Source organism: Lagenorhynchus albirostris, chromosome X (genome assembly GCF_949774975.1).
Source record: "Lagenorhynchus albirostris chromosome X, mLagAlb1.1, whole genome shotgun sequence".
In the NCBI taxonomy this organism is placed as follows: Eukaryota; Metazoa; Chordata; class Mammalia; order Artiodactyla; family Delphinidae; genus Lagenorhynchus; species Lagenorhynchus albirostris.
The window spans coordinates 64,312,042-64,326,772 of NC_083116.1; positions in this window are offsets into that span (position 1 = coordinate 64,312,042).

Consider the following 14,731-nt stretch of genomic DNA (forward strand, 5'->3'; position numbering starts at 1 on the left):
GGCCTTCTACAGAGGGCACACACTATAAATACAGCCACTTACCAATAACTTCATCAATTAAAAAATAGCAGACAAGACTGAATTTTTTTCATTTTTCAATTATTACAGAAATCAACACTGTAATTAAAAGTAGATAGGGCTTCCCTGGTGGCGCAGTGGTTGAGAGTCCGCCTGCCGATGCAGGGGGCACGGGTTTGTTCCCTGGTCCGGGAAGATCCCACATGCCGCAGAGCGGCTGGGACCCTGAGCCATGGCTGCTGAGCCTGCGCGTCCGGAGCCTGTGCTCCGCAACGGAAGAGGCCACAACAGTGAGAGGCCCGCGTACCGAAAAAAAAAAAGAAAAAAAAAAAGAAAAAGGTAGATAACTTGATTTTGTAAAACGAAATAAATTTTTGATTATATATAGCATGCCCTGACAACTCATTGTACTTATGTCAGAGCCAAGGGAAAAGAATAGGAGAACCAAACTATTTCTTTTTTGCTCATTCATTTAGCTAATACCATTCAGTTATATACCATGCCATAAGATTTTATTTTCAAATTATATTATTCTATAAAAACTATATATGAAGACCCACACGGTTAAAATATAAGGCAATCTATTCCAGCCAGGAAATGGATTTCTTAAACTTAGATAGACCACATATTCTCTTTAAAATAAAGGAAACAAAGGCAGCATATCTGAGACCCATTTTGCTAGAGAGAACTGAAATTCAGTATTCTTAGTCATTTCTATGAAACTCTGTTGTAGAAAACACTTTCTTTCATTACTTTGCTTATGCCATTAGTTTTCTCCTTCACTTTTAGGAGCACAATAACATATTATTTTTTTCCCTTTTTGGAAATAAACTTTTAATTTTTTTTATAAGAAAAGGGGTTATGTAACATAATATCATGGTGAGTGGAAGGGGAGTTAGGTAAAAAAAAAAAAAGTTCAGTTGTTCCTTCCTTTGTAACATCCAAGTAAAAAAATATGTATAAAAATACAAAATACAACTACGGGCTCTTTAATAACAAGCACCCATTCCAAATATACGTTCAATCTAAAATTTGGAACTTGCCCTTTTTGCTGTTTGGGTAGTTCTTTTTTTTCCATTAAGCCCTGTATAGTTGTCTCATTCACTTCTATTAATTGAAAAAAAAGTCATTCATATATTGTTATATAATTCTATGTATAGCATTCCTGTTCTTTTCCCTAAACCTACTGCCACACAGCTTGTCCAAACCAACAGGCTATATTTGAGACAGTGCTTGTAATAAAAACTTTGGTTGTGCAAATGGTTTTGCTTTTTTTAAATTTTTATTTTTCTCTTAAACCCTTACTTATCTCCTCTCTCATTTGTGAAGGAAATGAACTTTGTGTTAAGTACAATACCACTCCCACTTCCCATTTCCACATACTACCCTCTTTCAATGCTCCACTCCTATCCTACTCCTAAGGAGATACCAAGGTGTAATTTCCCACCCAGGCCTGCCCTTTCTGGACACCATTACATCTTCCAGACCTTTTTCCTTTCTGTACTGAAACTTACTTGTGCTTTATCACCTCTAGATTTTGAAGCACTTAGCCCTTAACAAACTAATTCATGCTAAATAGTTGCTGGCTATAATGTGTTATTCTCTTTAGGGAATATTAAAACAGGATTACATAAGAATCACTGATATTGAAAATTTCTGGTGTATGAGTGGATGGTGATAAGATTTACTTTAACAACAACCTTCCAATCATACTATGTCTCATATAGGCAATATGTTATAGGAAAAACTAAAAGGACTAGATTAGAAGGGAGGATATCTATATTTTAATATTGATTCTAATATTGTGTGTGGGACTTGGCAGTCACCTCACCACTTTGCACCTCAGTTTTCTCCTCTGTAAAATGAAAGGGTTGGACTAGATCACTACAAGCCTTAGAATCTCTAACTTTATATAATTCTATTCTACATCTATAGAAGGTTAGCTATACCAAAGACACTGCATAAAACTACTTTGCTTAATTTGGATCTACTAAAATTTTGAAAATTTTTTCAATATGTAGGATTATCAATGGTTCTTCTAATGTACATATCTTTGTCTCAAATATCCAGAGAAGTTGAGCTACTGCTCTGTAACCTTTCTGAACACAAACTATCAAATGTCACACACCGTTCTCCCATGTCATGAGCAAACAACAATCTGCAATCTTCCTAGGTAACTTCCAAAGACCAAGAAATTGTGTTGAACTTTATTCTGTACTTAAAGGAAAACAATCATGATTTACTAAAACCTGTTTTCTAGTTCTAGTTTATACCAAATCTAAAATTAATTTTGTTTACACCAAAATTCTGCTTTAAATCACATACAGTTAACCAGTCTGAACAGGAACCAATGCTATCAATTTCTAAAATGAATGATTCAAACAATCAAAATATTCTCCAAATATATCTGAACGAAAATGGTATTTCTTTTGGTTCAAATGCCTAAATTGGGTTCACCTTCACTCTTCTATTAGAATTGTGTGGTAGTTGATATCCCATCTAATAAGATGGTATTAGTTTAAAATTTATTCAAGAGAACAAATGAAAAGAATACACCTTTCAATACTAACAACCTCAGTTTTATTCACAACTTGCAAATTGTCTCATTATTCACATGCCACTGAGTTCTTTAGTAATAATGAGACCTTACTGTGGCATCATTGTTTTTGTGTTATATTAAGTGCAAAGTGATAAAAATGTTGATGTAACTATACATAATACAGTAAAATATCTAATGATTTATGTTTGCTTACGTGTAAAATAGTGCAATGATGCCATAAATGTCAACTGATAAACAAGGGACAACTAACTGATTTCTCAGCCTCACTCATCTGGTTCTGAAACCTGTAAAACTATTTTAATATCATACAGCGCTGAACTATACTTTAAAGATTGCCATCTTTAACCTCTACTACTTAGGACAGAGTTAACTGGGGAAGTGGTACTAAGATATTATCCTTGCTATGCTTCTTTGATTGGTAGTGTTTTCAGTCAGTGAATATATGCCATGGAATAAACAAGAAATACAGTACCTAATTATATAAAAACTAGAGTTTTATAGTGTCCCAGTTAGGATTTAAGGTGGAGTTATTGACTAAACCAGCACAGGCATACCCCTGAAGTGGAAATAGGTATTAATCCTTACCCCTGTATCTTCAATATTGTCATTCTACCAATCTGGAATTACTTTCCTTTTCCCCTTGGCCTATCCTAATCTTTTAAGTTTAATGTCTTCCATAAAACCTTGAGCATTCTAATCAACAATGATCTCTTCTATACCAGTCCTGCAAAGTTAACACTTAATGTTATCTAATTGTTTAATATATGCTGGTTTGATTCCTACAACTGAGTTGTAACTGCCTTGAGGACAGGATTCATGTCTTACATTTCTTTTTCATACAGAGTGTGAGGAAATAGAAGGTATCAATAAATGTGTGATAACTGATTAATTAGATTCAACAAAGATATCCCCTATTATGCCATTAGTACAAAGACATTATGGGGAGAACCTATCTACAAAGAAAAATTCTCCAAAAGTAATTAAAACCATGGGTCTGGGCTTCCCTGGTGGCGCAGTGGTTGAGAGTCCGCTTGCCGATGCAGGAGACACGGGTTCGTGCCCCGGTCCAGGAAGATCCCACATGCCGCAGAGCCACTGGGCCCGTGAGCCATGGCCACTGAGCCTGCGCGTCCGGAGCCTGTGCTCCGCAACGGCAGAGGCCACAGCAGTGAGAGGCCCGCGTACCTCAAAAAAAACCAAACAAACAAAAAAACAAAACAAAACAAAAAACATAGGTCTGCTTCATGAAGAAAAGGAAACTGTTGGTTGCAATAAAATTGGTGTGTTCTCTCTGGTAACTGACTATACTGCTGAACTGAATGAATAAGCATTTTCAGAACTCTAATGGAAAACTGATGAATTTATAAAAGTGATAACAAAAGATCAAGATAAAAAAATTAATTACATGGGACTGAGTGAACTGATGAGGATGATTATAATTTTTGTGACTTTCTGTTTGAATAATAAAAAAAATTGGTGTGCTCTCTGTGAAGTTTCTGATCGCAACTTTTCCTATGATTACAAGCTTGAAGATAGTTCTTTGTCTATTCCATTTTATAGAGGGCCAGTATTTAAAAGTTCTTACTATATTTCTTTCTATCACTAAAATGCTTCATATATAGTTAAAAAATAATAATAAAACAGGACTTGCTTGCTGTAACACTTAATAACATGGTATTTTGACATGGTCTTCTTTTTAGCAATTCATAATGAAAATTGTCTTGTGTTGTCTGGGAGGACACACTTCTCTTGAAAGGTATTCTAACCAGAAGGGCACTTTACTTTTTCTAATTTATTTATTTATTTATTTATTTTTGGCTGTGTTGGGTCTTCGTTGTTGTGTGGGGGCTTTCTCTAGTTGCCATAGCAGGGGCTACTCTCTGTTGTGGTGCATGGGCTTCTCATTGTGGTGGCTTCCGTTGTTGCGGAGCATAGGCTCTAGGCACGTGGGCTTCAGTAGTTGTGGTACGCGGGCTCAATAGTTGTGGCTCGTGGGCTCTAGAGCACAGGCTCAGTAATTGTGGCACAAGGGCTTAGTTGCTTCGCGGCATGTGGGACCTTCCCGGACCAGGGCTCAAACCCGTGTCCCCTGCATTGGCAGGCAGATTCTTAACCACTGTGCCACCCAGGAAATCCTAGAAGGGCACTTTAATATATGATATTTAATAACTGCAAAATTGCAGGATCATCAGTCAATTAAGTTGTAATTATATCATTCGTAAAATCAGGAACAATCTTGCTAGCACCACAATTGATAATTTTTTTTATCACTATCAGCCCAAAGACATCTAAGGTTCATAAGAGAGTATTTTCCACTGCTAATTCTGTGGGATGTTGATTCAAGCTCAGTTTCTGACTGGTATCAAAAGTATCTAATATGTTAAGATCTAAAGAATCTGATATTTGTATTAAACAGGGAGTTCTCAACTTTAGATATACTATTCACTTAAGGAGGAACATGATTTTAACAGACATTTTTGGCTATTGAAAATAGCGTAAGAGTTTCTCTTTTCTTTTCAGCCATTAATCTGTTCTAAATTTCTTACTCCTCAAACATTTGCATATCTCTTTCAATAAAAGATATGTAGGGTGAGCGGGCACCACTGAGAAACTGTGAGGGCGCGGAAGTCGCTGACATGTGGTGGCTTGAGGACCAGAAGACGAGGGCCAAAAAAGAGCCTGAAACTGCTTCTGACAGAGGAACCAAGATGGTGGAGTAGAAGGACATGCTCTCACTCCCTCCTGTGAGAACACCAGAATCACAACTAGCTGCTGGACAATCATCGACAGGAAGACACTGGAACCCACCAAAAAAGATACCCCACATCCAAAGACAAAGGAGAAGCCACAGTAGGAGGGGTGCAATCACAGTAAAATCAAATCCCTTAACTGCTGGGTGTATGACTCACAGACTGGAGAACACCAATACCACAGAAGTCCACCCACTGGAGTGAAGGTTCTGAGCCCCACGTCAGGCTTCCCAACCTGGGGGTCCAACAACGGGAGGAGGAATTCCTAGAGAAACAGACTTTGAAGCCTAGTGGGAGTGGATTGCAGGACTTCTACAGGACTGGGGGAAACAGAGACTCTACTCCTTGAGGGCACACACAAAGTAGTGTGTGCATTGGAACACAGGGGAAGGAGCAGTGACCCCAGGGGAGACTAAACCAGACCTACCTGCTAGTGTTGGAGAATCTCCTGCAGAGGCGGGGGGTGGCTGTGGCTCACCGTGGGGAAAAAGACACTGGCAGCAGAAGTTCTGGGAAGTTCTCCTTGGCGTGAGCCCTCCCAGAGTCTGTCATTATCCCCACCAAAGAGCCTAGGTAGGCTCCAGTGTTGGGTTGCCTCAGGCCAAACAACCAACAGGGAGGGAACCCAGCCACACCCATTAACAGTCAAGCAGATTAAAGTTTTACTGAGCTCTGCCAACCAGAGCAACAGTCAGCTCTACCCACCACCAGTCCCTCCCATCAAGAAACTTACATAGGCCTCTTAGATAGCCTCATCCACCAGAGGGCAGACAGCAGAATCAAGAAGAACTACAATCCTGCAGCCTGTGGAACAAACCACATTCACAGAAAGATAGACAAGATGAAAAGGCAGAGGGCTATGTACCAGATGAAGGAACAAGATAAAACCCCAGAAAAACAACTAAATGAAGTGGAGATAGGCAACCTTCCAGAAAAAGAATTCATAATAATGATAGTGAAGGTGATCCAGGACCTCAGAAAATGAATGGAGGCAAAGATCGAGAAGATGCAAGAAATGTTTAACAAAGACCTAGAAGAATTAAAGAACAAACAAACAGAGATGAACAATACAATAACTGAAAGGAAAACTACACTAGAGGGAATCAATAGCAGAATAACTGAGGCAGAAGAACAGATAAGTGACCTGGAAGACAGAATGGTGGAATTCACCGCTGTGGAACAGATTAAAGAAAAAAGAATGAAAAGAAATGAAGACAGCCTAAAAGACCTCTGGGACAACATTAAACACAACAACATTCGCTTTATAGGGGTCCCAGAAGGAGAAGCGAGAGAGAAAGGACCAGAGGAAATATTTGAAGAGATTATAGTCGAAAACTTCCCTAACATGGGAAAGGAAATAGCCATCCAAGTCCCGGAAGTGCAGCGAGTCCCATACAGGATAAACCTAAGGAGAAACACGCCGAGACACATAGTAATCACAGTGGCAAAAATGAAAGACAAAGAAAAATTACTGAAAGCAACAAGGGAAAAATGACAAATAATATACAAGGGAACTCCCATAAGGTTAACAGCTGATTTTTCAGCAGAAACTCTACAAGCCAGAAGGGAGTGGCATGATATACTTAAAGTGATGAAAGGGAAGAACCTACAACCAAAATTACTCTACACAGCAAGGATCTCATTCAGATTTGATAGAGAAATCAAAAGCTTTACAGACAAGCAAAAGGTAAGAGAACTCAGCACCACCAAACCAGCTCTACAACAAATGCTAAAGGAACTTCTCTAAGTGGGAAACACAAGAGAAGAAAAGGACCTACAAAAACTAACCCAAAAAATTAAGAAAATGGTCATAGGAACATACATATCGATAATTACCTTAAACGTGAATGGATTAAATGCTCCAACCAAAAGACACAGGCTTGCTGAATGGATACAAAAACAAGGCCCATATATATGCTGTCTACAAGAGACCCACTTCAGACCTAGGGACACATACAGACTGAAAGTGAGGGGATGGAAAAAGATATTCTATGCAAATGGAAATCAAAAGACAGCTGGAGTAGCTATACTCGTATCAGATGAAATAGACTTTAAAATAAAGAATGTTACAAGAGACAAGGAAGGACACTACATAATGATCAAGGGATCAATCCAAGAAGAAGATATAACAATTATAAATATATATGCACCCAACATAGGAACACCTCAATACATGAGGCAACTGCTAACAGCTCTAAAAGAGGAAATCAACAGTAACACAATAATAGTGGGGGACTTTAGCACCTCACTTACACCAATGGACAGATCATCCAAAATGAAAATAAATAAGGAACAGAAGCTTCAAATGACACAATAGACCAGATAGATTTAATTGACATTTATAGGACATTCCATCCAGGAACAGCAGATTACATTTTCTTCTCAAATGCACATGGAACTTTCTCCAGGATAGATCACATCTTTGGCCACAAATCAAGCCTCAGTAAATTTAAGAAAATTGAAATCATATCAAGCATCTTTTCTGACCACAACGCTATGAGATTAGAAATGAATTACAGGGAAAAAAACGTAAAAAATACAAACACGTGGAGGCTAACCAATACATTACTAAACAACCAAGAGATCACTGAGGAAATCAAAGAGGAAATCAAAAAATACCTAGAGACAAATGACAATGAAAACACGACGATCCAAATCCTATGGGATGCAGCAAAAGCAGTTCTAAGAGGGAAGTTTATAGCTATACAAGCCTACCTCAAGAAACAAGAAATATCTCAAGTAAAAAATCTAACCTTACAGCTAAATGAACTAGAGAAAGAAGAACAAACAAAACCCAAATTTAGCAGAAGGAAAGAAATCATAAAGATAAGAGCAGGAATAAATGAAACAGAAACAAAGGAAACAATAGCAAAGATCACTAAAACTAAAAGCTGGTTCTTTGAGAAGATAAACAAAATTGATAAACCATTAGCCAGACTCATCAAGAAAAAGACAGAGAGGACTCAAATCAATAAAATTAGAAATGAAAAAGGAGAAGTTACAACAGACACTGCAGAAATACAAAGCATCCTAAGAGACTACTGCAAGCAACTCTATGCCAATAACATGGACAGCCTGGAAGAAATGGACAAATTCTTAGAAAGATATAACCTTCTAAGGCTGAACCAGGAAGAAATAAAAAATATGAACAGACCAATCACAAGTAATGAAATTGAAACTGTGATTAAAAATCTTTCAACAAACAAAAGTCCAGGACCAGAAGGCTTCACAGGTGAATTCTATCAAACATTTAGAGAAGAGCTAACACTCATCCTTCTCAAACTCTTCCAAAAAATTGCAGAGCAAAGAACACTCCTAAACTCATTCTATGAGGCCACCATCACCCTGATACCAAAACAAGACAACGATACTACAAAAAAAGGAAATTACAGACCAATAACATTGATGAATATAGATGCAAAAATCCTCAACAAAATACTAGCAAAAACTGAATCCAACAACACATTAAAAGGATCATACACCATGATCAAGTGGGATTTATCCCAGGGATGCAAGGATTCTTTAATATATGCAAATTAATCAATTTGATACACCATATTAAAAAAATTGAAGAATAAAAACCATATGACCATCTCAATAGATGCAGGAAAAGCTTTTGACAAAATTCAACACCCATTTATGATAAAAACTCTCCAGAAAGTGGGCATAGAGGGAACCTACCTCAACATAATAAAGGCCATATACGACAAACCCACAGCAAACATCATTCTCAATGGTGAAAAACTAAAAGCATTTCCTCTAAGATCAGGAACAAGACAAGGATGTCCACTCTCACCACTATTATTCAAGATAGCCTTGGAAGTCCTAGCCATGCCAATCAGAGAAGAAAAGGAAATAAAAAGAATACAAATTGGAAAAGAAGTAAAACTGTTACTGTTTGCAGATGACATGATACTATACGTAGAGAATCCTAAAAATGCCACCAGAAAACTACTAGAGCTAATCAATGTATTTGGTAAAGTTGCAGGATACAAAATTAATACACAGAAATCTCTTGCATTCCTATACACTAATGATGAAAAATCTGAAAGAGAAATTAAGGAAACACTCCCATTTACCATTGCAGCAAAATGAATAAAATACCTAGGAATAAACCTAGCTAGGGAGACAAAAGACCTGTATGCAGAAAACTATAAGACACTGATGAAAGAAATTAAAGATGATACCAAGAGATAGAGAGATATACCATGTTCTTGGATTGGAATAATCAATACTGTGAAAATGTCTATACTACCCAAGCAACGTACAGATTCAATGCAATTCCTATCAAATTACCAATCACATTTTTTACGGAACTAGGAAAAATAATCTTAAAATTTGTATGGAGACACAAAAGACGCCGAATAGCCAAAGCAGTCTTGAGGGAAATAAACTGAGCTGGAGGAATCAGACTCCCTGACTTCAGACTACACTACAAAGCTACAGTAATCATGCCAATATGGTACTGGCACAAAAACAGAAACATAGATCAATGGAACAAGGTAGAAAGCCCAGAGATAAACCCACGCACCTATGGTCAACTAATGTATGCTAAAGAGGCAAAGATATACAATGGAGAAAAGAAAGTCTCTTCAATAAGTGGTGCTGGGAAAACTGGACAGCTACATGTAAAAGAATGAAATTAGAACACTCCCTAACACCATACACAAAAATAAACTCAAAATGGATTTGAGTCCTAAATGTAAGACCAGACACTATAAAACTCTTAGAGGAAAACATAGGAAGAACACTCTTTGACATAAATCACAGCAAGATCTTTTTTGATCCACCTCCTAGTGTACTGGAAATAAAAACAAAAATAAACAAATGGGACATAATGAAACTTAAAAGCTTTTGCATAGCAAAGGAAACCATAAACAAGACGAAAAGACAACCATCAGAGTGGGAGGAATATTTGCAAAAAAATCAACAAAGTATTAATCTCCAAAATATATAAAGAGCTCATGCAGCTCAATATTAAAGAAACAAACAACCCAGTCCAAAAACGGGCAGAAGCCCTAAATAGACATTTCTCCAAAAAAGATATACAGATGGCCAAGAAGCACATGAAAAGCTGCTCAATATCACTAATTATTAGAGAAATGCAAGTCAAAACTACAGTGAGGTATCACCTCACACCAGTTAGAATGGGCATCATCAGAAAATCTACAAACAACAAATGCTGGAGAGGGTGTGGAGAAAAGGGAACCCTCTTGCACTGTTGGTGGGAATGTGAATTGGTTCAGCCACTATGGAGAACAGTATGGAGGTTCCTTAAAAAACTAAAAATATAATTACCATATGACCCAGCAACCCCACTACTGGGCATATACCCAGAGAAAACCATAATTCAAAATGATACATGCCCCCCCACTGTTCATTGCAGCACTATTTACAATAGCCACGTCATGGAAACAACCTAAATTCCCATTGACAGACGAACGGATAAAGAAGTTGTGGTACATATATTCAATGGAATATTACTCAGTCATAAGGAGGAATTAAATTGAGTCATTTTTTGAGATATGGATGGATCTAGAGACTGTCATACAGAGTGAAGTAAGTCAGAAAGAGAAAAACAAATATCATATATTAACGCATGTATGTGGAACCTAGAAAAATGGTATAGATGATCCAGTTTGCAGGGCAGAAGTTGAGACACAGATATAGAGAACAAACTTATGGACACCAAGCGGGGAAAACCGCAGGGGGTGGGGTGGGGATGGTGGTGTGCTGAATTGGGTGATTGGGACTGACATGTATACACTGATATGTATAAAATTGATGACTAATAAGAACCTGCTGTCTAAAAATTAATAAGAAAGAAAGAAAGAAAGAAAGAAAGAAAGAAAATGTAACTGGATATGAAGACAGCTCTCTGAATGAAACGAATAATTCTATTTTTAAAAGTAATAATAAAACTTCATCAACATTAAAAGTGTACCAAGTTTCAAATATATGCAAGTAAATCAGTTGGTTCCAGGGGTCAAAATCATATAAGGAATAAAATAACCTGGTCCTAAAGAAGATTATAAATTAATAGATGAGGTAAGGCATACATAAAAGAAGATAATAACAATTTATGTAAGTAACCAAAGTTGTTTACCAGTGTAATTACCACAGTGATTGTATCATTCTGAATATATGATACCAAATTTTTAAGGGGCATCTTTTTAGAAGTTGCTGGGCTTCTAGGACACGTATACACTCATGCACCTGGCATAAGACTATTAACTAAATCTTCATCTTAACTGCAATGCATCCTATGAATTCCAGTAGACCTCTTTGGATCTAAAGTATAGAAATCTAGGATGAGCTTGAGATTCCTTGGTCAAGCATAATTTTTAAATTAACCAAAAGAGTTGTACTGAGGATGAATATGAGAATTAGTAAAAAAAAGTAAAAAAAATTAGTAATTTTTTTTTAAAAATTAGTAAAATTACTAATTTTTAAAAAAATTAGTAAAAAAAAACCAAAAAAACAAAATTAGAGAAAGGTTAATAACAAAGGAGAGAGGAACACTAATAGAGTAATACAACTTCAAACAAAAGAAATGTAGAAGAATAATATATTGGAGCATAGGCTTGTCAAATGTATATCTATAATCTTTTTTCTTTTATCCAAAGCTGAACAACTATTTATGCAAATCATACTTTATTTATTAATATAATTATCAAAGGGAATTTTCAAGATGATCCTTTCTACCCTGTTCATAAGTGCACCTTAAATGATGGGTTATCTGAAGGCTGAAATAAAGAATGAAAGGCATAATTCACACCAAACTGATAAATGGTTTTTATCAAGTTATATAACCCCTCTTTTTTCCTCTAATTTATAAATTTGTGTCTCTTTAAACTTTATCTCTTACCTCCAAATAGTGAACTTCAGTTAGATAGATGTGAAATATTGGATGATTTCTTTTTGACAAAGAATTAAATCTGAAAAACAGAAATAGAAGGTTATTACTTTTTCTGTCTGGATAATTGCCTAGTTCTGATTAAGCTTCAGCTTAGGACCTGACTTAAAAATAAATTCTTATTTTTCTTTACATTCTTATCAGAATTTGTCTTTTAACTGGTTGCCTCTTTTATTCTAGTTTTATCATGGATCAAGTGATACATAAGTATATTTCCCTCTATATGTTCACATGCCTTACCCAATACCCATCTTAGGAAAGTACTATATACATGGAAGTGTTAAGTTTTAGTATATCTCAGCTACAACTGACTAACAATTGTCTTTAAAACCGTGAGGTTCAGAGAGGATGGAAGTATATGACAAACCTTCTAGACCAGAGCTATGCAAATCAAATAGGCACTTAACCTGATATATTTATCCTTTGTAGACTTTTGCCTGATACATTCATCTTGTCCTATAGATAGTCTTTCCTTCTGACTGAATAAGAGCATAATAAAAGCCATTCTGGATCAGACTCAGAGTCCATCCAGCTCAGTATTCTGCTACTGATAATGTCAGCTGTGCAGTGCTGAGCACACAGGAGGCAATCTATTTCATTGAATGGTTCTTGAAATAAGCAGGCATGTCTGGCTTCTAAGGCACCAGTTCCCAAATAAAAGCCAGCTCTTCCACAAAATGCATGCAAATTTAACTCCTTTTTGAATCTTCATTTCTCAGTACATAAAACCTTTTAACATATAAAATAGTACTTCTTTTATTTTAAAATAGCTATTTCTATCCTATGTCCCAGTAATTCCACTTCCAGTATATACCTTAGAGAACTCTTGCAAATGTGTACAGTGAGACACAGTGAGTCACAGCAGCATTGCCTATAATTGAAAGAAAAATGAAAGCAGTCTATTAATGTCCATCAAGAGGGGAATAGATAAATAAAATGTGGCATATTAATATGATGGGTTATTATATATATAAATGTAGATACATCAACACAGATAGATCTCAAAAACAATGCTGAGTAAAAAGTATGGAACCTGGGGGCTTCCCTGGTGTCGCAGTGGTTGAGAGTCCGCCTGCTGATGCAGGGGTCACGGGTTCGTGCCCCGGTCCAGGAAGATCCCACATGCTGTGGAGCAGCTAGGCCCATGAGCCATGGCCGCTGGGCCTGCGTGTGCGGAGCCTGTGCTCCGCAACGGGAGAGGCCACAACAGTGAGAGGCCCGTGTACCGCAAAAAAAAAAAGTATGGAACCTGGACATATACTATATGTAATATTTATGTAAATTTTAAAAACATATACAAAATATTGTATATTATACATGAATGTATATTTATGCATGTAAAAGGATACACAATACCTCATAAAATAGTTGTCTTCAAGAGGGAGTATAAAGTATAAGATTAGTAAGTGTGGTAAAGGGAGAATTCAACTTCATCTATATTGTTTATTTTATTTTAAAAAGGACTTGAAAGAATTGTGACAAAATCTTGACTGCTGTACATTCTTGGAGGAGGTGGAAACACAGGTGTTTACTATATTATTCTTTATATTTTTTAATTAAAAAATTTCTCATAAAAATAAAATTTCTAAAACTATAAAAAGAATCATTTAATATTAGAAGCATGTTTACTGTTATTTAACTTATTAAAAATAAAAAACAATGACTACTTCCTTCTAACATTGAGTTGGATGAGTCATAGAAAGATCACCTCTTCTTAGTTGCTCAAGATTCTAGAAGCAAATTCATATTTACTCTACCCATACACTCTATGATTATACACACTGACTCAATCAACATTTACCCATTGTTTCTATACAGAAGAATATTAAAAAGTATATTCTGATCAAAGCCCCTCTGGCACTTGTAACTGTCTTTCTCTAGCCCTTCTCTTGACATTAATTCTTTCTCAAGGAATGGTTAACATAAATGCCTAAATTTTTCCAAGCACCAAAGGCATGCTTTTAAATCAGTCAGTATGGTTTTCTCTTTTGTTTCAGATACTTTCCTTGATGATGTTTATTCTTTGTTGGGGGGGGTTGTTTTGTTTTGTTTTTGTTTTCTGGTTTTTGTTTGTTTTTTGGCTAGAGAGGACATTACTTAGTTACTATGTCTAACTGTCTGAGAGCCTCTATTCTAACTATTCCAACATTCAAGATAATCTCACAATAAACCTAGGAAATAAATACTATTATCCCTGTTTTTGCAACTGAGGAAATTGACACATAAAGAGGTTAAATAACTTGTCCAAGATAAGCAGCTATTCAGTATAAGATCCAGAAAGTCAAACCCAGCTCTGAATGATTCCAAATGCCTTGCTCTTTCCGCTGCCTCCAAAGTGAAAAATTTTGCAATGATTTAAAAATCCTTTCCTGGGTATAAATTTTACTAATTATAGTAAAATGGTTTGAAACTTAGAGATGTTATGTTGCTTTGATCTTGCTATGGTTATTCCTGAAAAAGAGTAAGCGTAAAGATGTTTTTGTTGCT